This window comes from Muntiacus reevesi, chromosome 5 (genome assembly GCF_963930625.1).
Source record: "Muntiacus reevesi chromosome 5, mMunRee1.1, whole genome shotgun sequence".
NCBI classification, from domain to species: domain Eukaryota; kingdom Metazoa; phylum Chordata; class Mammalia; order Artiodactyla; family Cervidae; genus Muntiacus; species Muntiacus reevesi.
The window spans coordinates 12,887,105-12,896,718 of NC_089253.1; the positions used below are offsets into that span (position 1 = coordinate 12,887,105).

Below are 9,614 nucleotides of genomic sequence, written 5' to 3' on the forward strand. Positions count from 1 at the left end.
TTTCTTTTTCAGGGATAGTTATTTTCCATGAAGTTCCTTGACCTGGGGCTTAGATCCACTCATCAGTATATAGTCCAACTTCAACCCAGACATAACTAGATGAAAATCATGAACAGCCATAGTCTCCTGCCACTGTGTCCCATCCCAAACTGATGAAAGTCTAGTTGAGACCTGAGTTTTTCCAAATCCTGTTGAACAGTAAGAATAGCTTATTCCACTCTTCTTTTTGGACTGCATCAAGGTCTAGCATGTTTTGTGACCAAGGTTTTTGGCATGATAGGAGAGGAACAGGGGGATGATGGGAGAGGCCTGCTGCAGGTTTTTAAAGTTTGAGCAGCTCCATCTGGATGAACCGAAACAAAGAAAAATTCTGATCATAAAGACAATGTCTTCTGCACTTTAGGGAGATGGATATGTCAACACAATAGCAAAGAAGAAATTGAGCCATTTGAGAAATTGAGACACACAGTATTTTTGAGTAAGCCAGCCATTCTCATTCTTCTTTTGGACAGCTGCAGGGTCATGCCTTCTTAGGGGAATTTTAGAACTAACTCAGTGGGCTGGCTTTAATCAGATTGCAGCCATTTCCTTTTCTGTTGCCTTGTCATAAGGAGGGGTTTGGTCAGATGCTGTCTCTCCAGCCCATAAGTTGTAATGCAGGTTTTTATGCATGGTCTGAACACAGAGGTGATAGATGGTACCCAGGATGCTTGGGAAGATTGCCTTATGACTTTGCCCTCAGCAAACTGACCTTCATAAGCTGGAGGCATCACCTTCACAAGGGCAGCTTCAGTGCCTTCTTTGAAAAAGTAATTTTCTTTTGTGAGTCACATGCTGTGTCATGGTTTATCACAATAGGAAGAACTGAAAGCTATAGAACCCAGGAGGCAAAAAAGAGCTGTCTGTCTAAGGAATAACAAGAACTGATTTTATTCTCTGCCATGCAGTGATAAAAAGGCATTTTGTAAAAGCTTTTAGCTGATTTTCTTTTTTCCTAGTCATGTTCAGGAGTGCATCTAATGCATTTTGTATTGAAAGGACAAAGGAGAATCATTTTAAAGAAGAATTGCCTTCATTTAAAAAGATTTTATCTGACTAGAGTTGGAGATGTGGGCTCCTTATGAAGTATACAAGTCAACAGAATGCTATAGGAACATGGAAAAGTTAGTACCGACTCTGCTTGAGAGAATCTGGGAAGGTTTCATAGGGGTGAACTCAAGTTGGGCCTCATAGGGTGTGTAGGAGTTTTCTATGTGAAAATGGAGAAAGGACATTCCAAACAAGTGAAAAACCATGTGCAAAGGCACAAAAGTATCTCTCAAATCTCTATACAATTTTTTTTTTGGTAAGCACTGACTATTTTTGCTCCTGGACTTGGTATAAAAGAAATGCTGGTTAGGTTTCCAGAGGAGATATGAATTCCATATCAGTAATAATGGATCTGAAATTAACAGTGTAATTTCAATTATATTCTTTGGCTTGACAAATGTGTATTGAGAACTTTATCTAGAATGCTGATCTAGGTGTGCACCAGGAGATTCAGCAATGAATGAGACTAACAAAACCCCCTTCCCACATTGTGGTTAGGGCTTCTCAGTGATGTTTATAACATTTCTGAGAGTTTTGACCTGAGGATGCCAGGGAAGCAGTTCCCTTCTCTCCCTCTCTCTCTTTCTGTATATATATATATATATATATATATATATATATATATATATATGCATGTGTGTGTGTTGGTGGAAATGGAAGTAACTGGAGGTCAGTGATTGAAGCTAGAAGCACAGGGCCTCCTGTTTCCCCTCTTTCTCCTATCTCAGACCGAGCTGATTAACTATGACCTTGTTTCTTACTGAATCTGGATCCAGCCCCAGAATCTTTCTCAAAAAGTACTACATGATGTTTAACAGAAAACAACAAAATTCTGTAAAGCAATGATCCTTCAATTAAAAAATAAATAAATTTAAAAAGTACTACAAATAGCCACTTCCAGCTAATTAGAACTGACTTATAGGATAAAAGCTCCAGGTCAATCACTCTCTGTATAGTTTCAAATTTGGAGGAAAAAGGGGTACTTTAGCAGATTCTGCCCTGGATGCAGAAGTCAGTCTATACTGGGTGATGATGATAGTGATAAATGTTTAGCCTTCTACCTAGTTCAATTCAACACAGAAATTTCTTGAGCACATACTATATTCTGGCATAGTCCTTGCTCTTAGGAGCTTAAAGTCCAGTGAGGAGGGGAGATGCTATGATAGGCAGTCCTTGCAGTATGAGGTTAATAATAAACATAATAGAGATTAGGATGAGACATGATGGGAAACAGAGGAGGGATGATTCTTCCTTTGTTTCTACTGGAGGGTTGGGGAAGGCGGTCATAGAAGAAAGACTCCTGGGAGATGATGCTTCAAATAAGTTTTGAAACTAACTTAACATTGTAAATCAATTATACTCCAATAAAATTAAACAAAGAAAACTCTTCTCACATTCTAGTCAAGATGATTACAGTTGAGTTAGTTTAAGACCAATTTCCATCCAAATTGATAGCAGGATGATATTCTTAGATTTTTAACTAAGTAGAGTAATTTTGGGGATGTGAGAATTATCAGAGTTCACTCACTTATTCAATAAATATTTACTTGCCATCTGAACGAGAAGATAATTAGGAATCAATCAACTGGGAGGGCAGTTGGAATGACAGAATTCTAGACAGATAGAGGTAAAGGTATGAAAATATAAAATCATTCACATTGTCATTGCATAGGTCACCTATATTATAGAATCCCAGGTTTCTGCTCGATTCTTGCCCTTGAGGGAAGAAACATGGATTGATATCTGCATGACATCCAGTTCAATGTAAGTGTTCAATGAATATTCATAGAAAGAATGAAAGTTGTCATCTTTCCTTTGTCTCTCTGACTCTGTTACTTCTTTTATTAATTAAAACCTCTACTGTTTTAGGTTCAGCTGCACTGAGAAATCAGTTTGATTCAGTTCAGTTAATTAGGATTGAGCACATGTTCCATGTAAGGCCCTACCTGGAAGATCAGAGAAAGGTCCAGGAGGGGCTGACTTTTGAAATGATCTTCCTTTGAATATCTACAAGTAGGATGGCTTCATCATTTATTAACCAAACCTGAGCCTTTGTGGAGGTGAAAGTGTGATCTGTTAGTAATTGGGATAACAGGCGGGCACAACTGAACCTTTTCTAGGTGAATAGGATATGTTGATTACGCTACCTGTGACTCATTTGATTTGGAATCAGTCTTGGATTTAAAAATTTCTATTTCATACTTATTAACTATATGGCTTTAAATAAACTACTTAATCTCTGTGAGTTCTAGTTTCATTAATTGTAAGATTAAGATGACAATACATACCTCATAGTAAAATTTGGAAGATCAAGTGCAATAATATATATACATTACTTAGCTTAGAGTCTGTCATATGCAACCTCTAAAATGGTCACTTGTATTAATACGTTCCCCTCCTCTTGAATGTGGACTGCACCTAGACACTTGATTCTAATGAATAGAATGCGGCAAAACTGATGTGTTGTCACTGTTGAGATTAGGTTCTAAAAGGACTATGGCTTTCATCTGCTTTCTTTCTCCATTCTCACCCTGGGAGGAGCCAGCTGCCATGTTGTGCGTAGCTGTATGGAGTAGCACACATAACATGGAAATGGCATCTTTGTCAGCAGGCAATGAAGACTCAAGGGCTGCCAGTAGCCACGTGTGTGAGCTTGGCAGCAAATCTTCCCTTATTTGAGCCTTGAGGTGAGACTATACCATTGGCTAAGAACCTGACTGCAGCCTGTGAGAGGCTCTCAGTCAAGGGCCTCCAGCTCAACCAGCCCAGACCTGGTTCCTGACCCACTGAAACAGTTTTAGGTTGCTAACTTATAGGGTAACTTGTTACAAAGCAATAGGTGCATAATATAGGGCCTGAATCATGCTTTGTTGTTAAATAATTTATCTATGAATGTTAATACCTAGATAATTTTCTACTAGTGAGAATCTCTTATACCAAAAAACTTCCCTTCTATTTCTTCCTCCTGCTGGAGCTTTTCTCAATGTGTCCAGAGGCCTAATGGAGGCCTGAAACTTTGAAATTTCACCCACTTGCTAGATATTCACAGTGACTTTTTTTTTCTTTTTAGATTTTTTAAAATGAGGGTCATTTAAAAAAATCTTTATTGAAATTGTTACAATATTGCTTCTGTTTTATGTTTTACTTGTTTGCCTGAGGCATGTGGGATCTTAATTCCCCAACCAGGGATTGAACTCACACTTGCTGCATTGGAAGGTGAAGTCTTAACCACTGGACTGCCAGGGAAGTCCTCACATTGGCTTTGGAGGCAGTTTTCATAAGGCAATGAAATTAAGATATCAAGAAATTCCTTTCTGTTGGGCTCTCAGGTTTCTTAGAACCTTCTGTATCATCAGCCAATTCATCAAATTTCATCAATTATATTCAGAGAAAAATCAGATTTATGTCTTTTTCTCAAAGACCTTTTGGTTAGGAGGAAAAGCTAAGACTGGTGTACATGCTTATTTTCAAGGCAAGACAGGAAATGAAGGTAGTCGACTGGAAATAATGGAAGGAGCAAAGTATTTGGTGTCAAAGAATCTGGGTTTAAATCCCAGGTCTAATCAGCTATGTTGTCATTGTTCAGTTGCTAAGTCGTGTCCAACTGTTTGTGACCCCATGTACTCAGCACGCTAGGCTTCCCTGTCCTTTACTATCTCCCGGAGTTAGCCAAATTCGTGTCCACTGAGTCACTGATGCCATCCAACCACCTCATCCTCTGTCGCCCCCTTCTCCTCCTGCTCTCAGTCTTTTCCAGCATCAGGGTCTTTTCCGGTGAATTGGCTCTTTGTATCAAGTGGCCAAAGTATTGCACAAGCCTCTTATCCTCATCCATCAAAAAGTGGGTGGACAGAAGAAGCAAGAACTGTAATCAACTTTACTTAAAACAGACTTGTTTCCAAATAAGGTCATACTCTGAGGCACTGGAGGTAAGGACTTCAATGTAGGAATTTTGCAGGGACACAATTCAATCATAACACCTTGGCAGTCCTTTCAGCCTATTCCCACTGACTGTGCCTCTGGCAAGGTTCCCTTTGCTGGTTAGGCAGGCGTCCCTCTGGCTTTGCTGCAGGCAGCTGTGGCATGCACACTACAGTGATGGCCTTGGCCTGATGGTCTGGGGTCACTGCCAGGGGCAAATGTCTTTCCCCTGTGACCACAGCCAGCTGCATCTTTGTCAACAAGACCACCATGTCTTATTGACCTGCTGGAGAACCTCCTGCTATTATGTTCACCATCCCTATTTGTCATAGATTCCCAGCCTCCTTCTGTGTGTCTGTGTTGCCTGTGTAATCCTTCAATACATGCTTTTGGAAAATAAAAGTCAACCAATAAGTCAGTCCCAGCTCTGTCATGTATTAGCGGGGTGATCTTGGATAATCATCTATACATCTTCCCCTTTAATCTGAGTTGCTTCCTTCTATAAAGGGAGGATAGTCACACGGCTTTTTATCATTATGCTGATTGGGAGAAGAAAGGTGTATTAGGTGCAAAAGTGCTTTGTAAATAATAAAGCAGCTCACAGGTTTATTTACCATTGGTTAAAGGAACCAAATCAATATGTTGTGATTAATGATAATGACAGCAAATTAAAGATTATGGGGATTCAGCAAAGAGAAGGGAAGTGGATTCTGACTGGAGGACTTGGGAAAGTCTTCATAGGGGAGCCAACATTTGAGCTGGATTTTGAGGAATGTTTTGGGAATGGGCAGTGCAGGCAGGGTAGGAGTGGAGTTGAGCTTAAGTGGTGCATCAAAGTATATGTGGTGCATCTGGGGAAAATAATGAGCTGTTTAGTGTTTTGGAATCATGTGATGGGGAGACTGGAAATTCAAGCTGGATCTAGACTAAAAAATTCTCAAGTTCTGGGCTGAGTAGACCTTAAATTAAAAAAAATTATAATTCTATCATCATGCACACAAAGTTTGGAAAGAGTTAGGCATAGTCCATTACCTTAAAGAATCTAGTCTTATTTGGAGCTTACATACCTATCCTCAGTCCAGAACATGACACCAGTTATTGCCTTACTATTTCTCTTTGGGTCAGTTTCAGACCTCCAGTGGCTTCCCAGAAATCTTTCTCCTATAGGCTGTCTTTATCCATATCTGTTTGCATCTGTCTGTCTATCTATTTATCTTTTTGAGATTACTAAAGCTATTCATCCCTTTTGTCCAATGCCAGAAAAACCAGTTGATTGACCTGGCTTGGATTTTCATGTTTTTTCCTTTTATTAAGACTCTGCAGTGTCTTTTGACAAACTGATCTCTTACTTGCCAATGTGATGACCCTTTATAACTAATTTTGTTGTATTATGATGCTAATAGACCCTTTCCTTACAAGTTAAGATGAAGAATAACTAAACTGGATGAAGAGAACAGAGAATTCCAACTCCATATTCCCACTCCATTTGTTCATGCATTTGTTCATTTATTCTTTTTTTTTTCCTTTTTTTTTCTTTTTTTTTTTCATTTATTCTTATAACAAATATTTGTTTTGCTAGGTATATAGTGTACATATCATGTTAAATAAAATATATGATTTCTGTCCATGGGAGATTCATATTTTGATTTGAGAGTGAGTTATTAAATGGCTAACTGCATAAAAAATAATTATTCACAGTGTTGAAAAATGCTTTAACAGAAAATTCCAGGATATTCTAAAACTGAATAATGAGAGAACTAACCCAGCCTGGAATAGATAAAAGAACCCTTTCTTACGAAAGTGATGAGTAAACTGAGATTTGAAGGATGGTTGGAAATAAGCAAGGAGAATGGGGAAATGAAATAGAAAAGCATTCTAAGCAGAGGAAACAGCGTGTGCAAAGGTCCTTTGGGAAGACACATGCTGCTTTTGAAGACAGCTGTGATTGGAGAGCACAGAAGAAAAATGGCACAAAATGTAGCCATAGACTTTCACAGAAGTCAGATTAAGCATGAATGGGAGTCCATGTTTGGGATTTTGATCTTTATATTAAAAGCAAAAAGAAGCAATTGACAGTTGATATGATCAGATTTACATTTTTGAAAACCACTCTGTATACACCATGGACAATGGATTGGAGGAGGGCAAAAGTGGATATGTGGAACTAGTTGTTATAGTTCAAATGTGACATCAAAGTGGCTTGAACTAAAGTCTGACATGTGGGGGCTAGAGAGATTTAAACTCAAGAAATGTTAGTGGTTAAATCAAAAGGACTTGGTGATTGATAGGATATGTATTGATAGAGAAAGAGAGAGGGGTGTCAAGGATGAGCCACAAAGTGCTGACTGTTTGCTGGTTGGGTGTTTGATGATGACATCCTTGGAGGTGGTGACCCTGAAAAAGTACCATGTTTGCATGAAAACCATTTTACGTTTGTATCTTGCACCCACAGAGCCCAGGAATTAGAGGAGTTCAATGCATTGTTATACAGCAAATTAGTGGTGACCAAAATTTAGATTTCTGGATTTCTCATTGTTTATTTCTGTTACCCCTCTTCACTTCCATGGCAACAGCCTTCTAGTTGATTTCTAGGTTTATAGACTGCCCTCCTTTTAGTCTACTCTCCACACTGATACACCACTCTGTCTAAAACCCTTCAGAAACTCCCATTCTTTACCTAAAGAATAAAGTCAAAGATTCTTTCATGGCATTTCTTCATTCATCTGCAAAGAACTGCGGATCATTTAGTTTAGTTGAAGCATAGAAGGTGAGTGTGGAGACAGATAGGAAAAGAAGCTAAAGTCTATTAGAGTTTATTTTTGTGTATGGTGTTAGAAAGTGTTCTAGTTTCATTCTTTTACAAGTGGTTGACCAGTTTTCCCAGCACCACTTGTTAAAGAGGTTGTCTTTTTTTCCATTGTATATCCTTGCCTCCTTTGTCAAAGATAAGGTGTCCATAGGTATGTGGATTTACCTCTGGGCTTTCTATTTTGTTCCACTGATCTATATTTCTGTCTTTGTGCCAGTACCATACTGTCTTGATGACTGTGGCTTTGTTGTAGAGCCTGAAGTCAGGCAGGTTGATTTCTCCAGTTCCATTCTTCTTTCTCAAGATTGCTTTGGCTATTCAAGGTTTTTTGTATTTCCATACAAATTGTGAAATTATTTGTTCTAGTTCTGTGAAAAATACCGCTGGTAGCTTGATAGGGATTGCATTGAATCTATAGATTGCTTTGGGTAGTATAGTCATTTTCACAATATTGATTCTTCCAATCCATGAACACGGTACATTTCTTCATCTATTTGTGTCCTCTTTGATTTCTTTCATCAGTGTTTTATAGTTTTCTATATATAGGTCTTTCATTTCTTTAGGTAGATATACTCCTAAGTATTTTATTCTTTTTGTTGCAATGGTGAATGGTATTGTTTCCTTAATTTCTCTTTCTGTTTTCTCATTGTTAGTGTATAGAAATGCAAGGGATTTCTGTGTATTAATTTTATATCCTGCAACATTACTCTATTCATTGATTAGCTCTAGTAATTTTCTGGAAGAGTCTTTAGGGTTTTCTATGTAGAGGATCATGTCATCTGCAAACAGTGAGAGTTTTACTTCTTCTTTTCCTATCTGGATGGATTAAAGATCTAAATATAAGACCAGAAACTATAAAACTCCTAGAGGAGAACATAGGCAAAACACTATCTGACATAAATCACAGCAAGATCCTCCATGACCCACCTCCCAGAATATTGGAAATAAAAGCAAAAATAAACAAATGGGACCTAATGAAACTTAAAAGCTTTTGCACAACAAAGGAAACTATATGCAAGGTGAAAAGACAGCCTTCAGAATGGGAGAAAATAATAGCAAACGAAGCAACAGACAAAGGATTAATCTCAAAAATATACAAACAACTCCTGCAGCTCAATTCTAGAAAAATAAGTGACCCAATCAAAAAATGGACCAAAGATCTAAACAGACATTTCTCCAAAGAAGACATACAGATGACTAACAAACACATGAAAAGATGCTTAACTCACTCATTATCAGAGAAATGCAAATCAAAACCACAATGAGGTACCATTACATGCCAGTCAGGATGGCTGCTATCCAAAAGTCTACAAGCAATAAATGCTGAAGAGGGTGTGGAGGAAGGGGAACCCTCTTACACTGTTGGTGGGAATGCAAACTAGTATAGCCACTATGGAGAACAGTGTGGAGATTCCTTAAAAAACTGGAAAAAGTGCTTGCTTCAGCAGCACATATACTAAAATTGGAACGATACAGAGAAGATGAGCATGGCCCCTGCACAAGGATGACATGCAAATTCGTGAAGCATTCCATATTTTTAAAATAAAAAAAAAATTTAAAAAAATTAAAAAATCTGGAAAAAAACTGGAAATAGAACTGCCATATGACCCAGCAATCCCACTCCTGGGCATACACACTGAGGAAACCAGATCTGAAAGAGACACGTGCACCCCAATGTTCATCACAACACTGTTTATAATAGCTAGGATGTGGAAGCAACCTAGATGCCCATCAGCAGACGAATGGATAAGGAAGCTATGGTACATATACACTATGGAATATTACTCAGCCATTA

At 38.3% G+C, this 9,614-nt stretch overlaps 1 non-coding gene across 1 annotated transcript; it reads left to right on the forward strand.

Moving 5' to 3' along the window:
- Positions 1-9,251: 9,251 nt before the first annotated feature.
- On the forward strand, positions 9,252-9,358 carry LOC136170033 (U6 spliceosomal RNA). The gene has a single exon (XR_010663493.1). It is a non-coding gene; the product is annotated as a U6 spliceosomal RNA (small nuclear RNA).
- Positions 9,359-9,614: the final 256 nt, after the last annotated feature.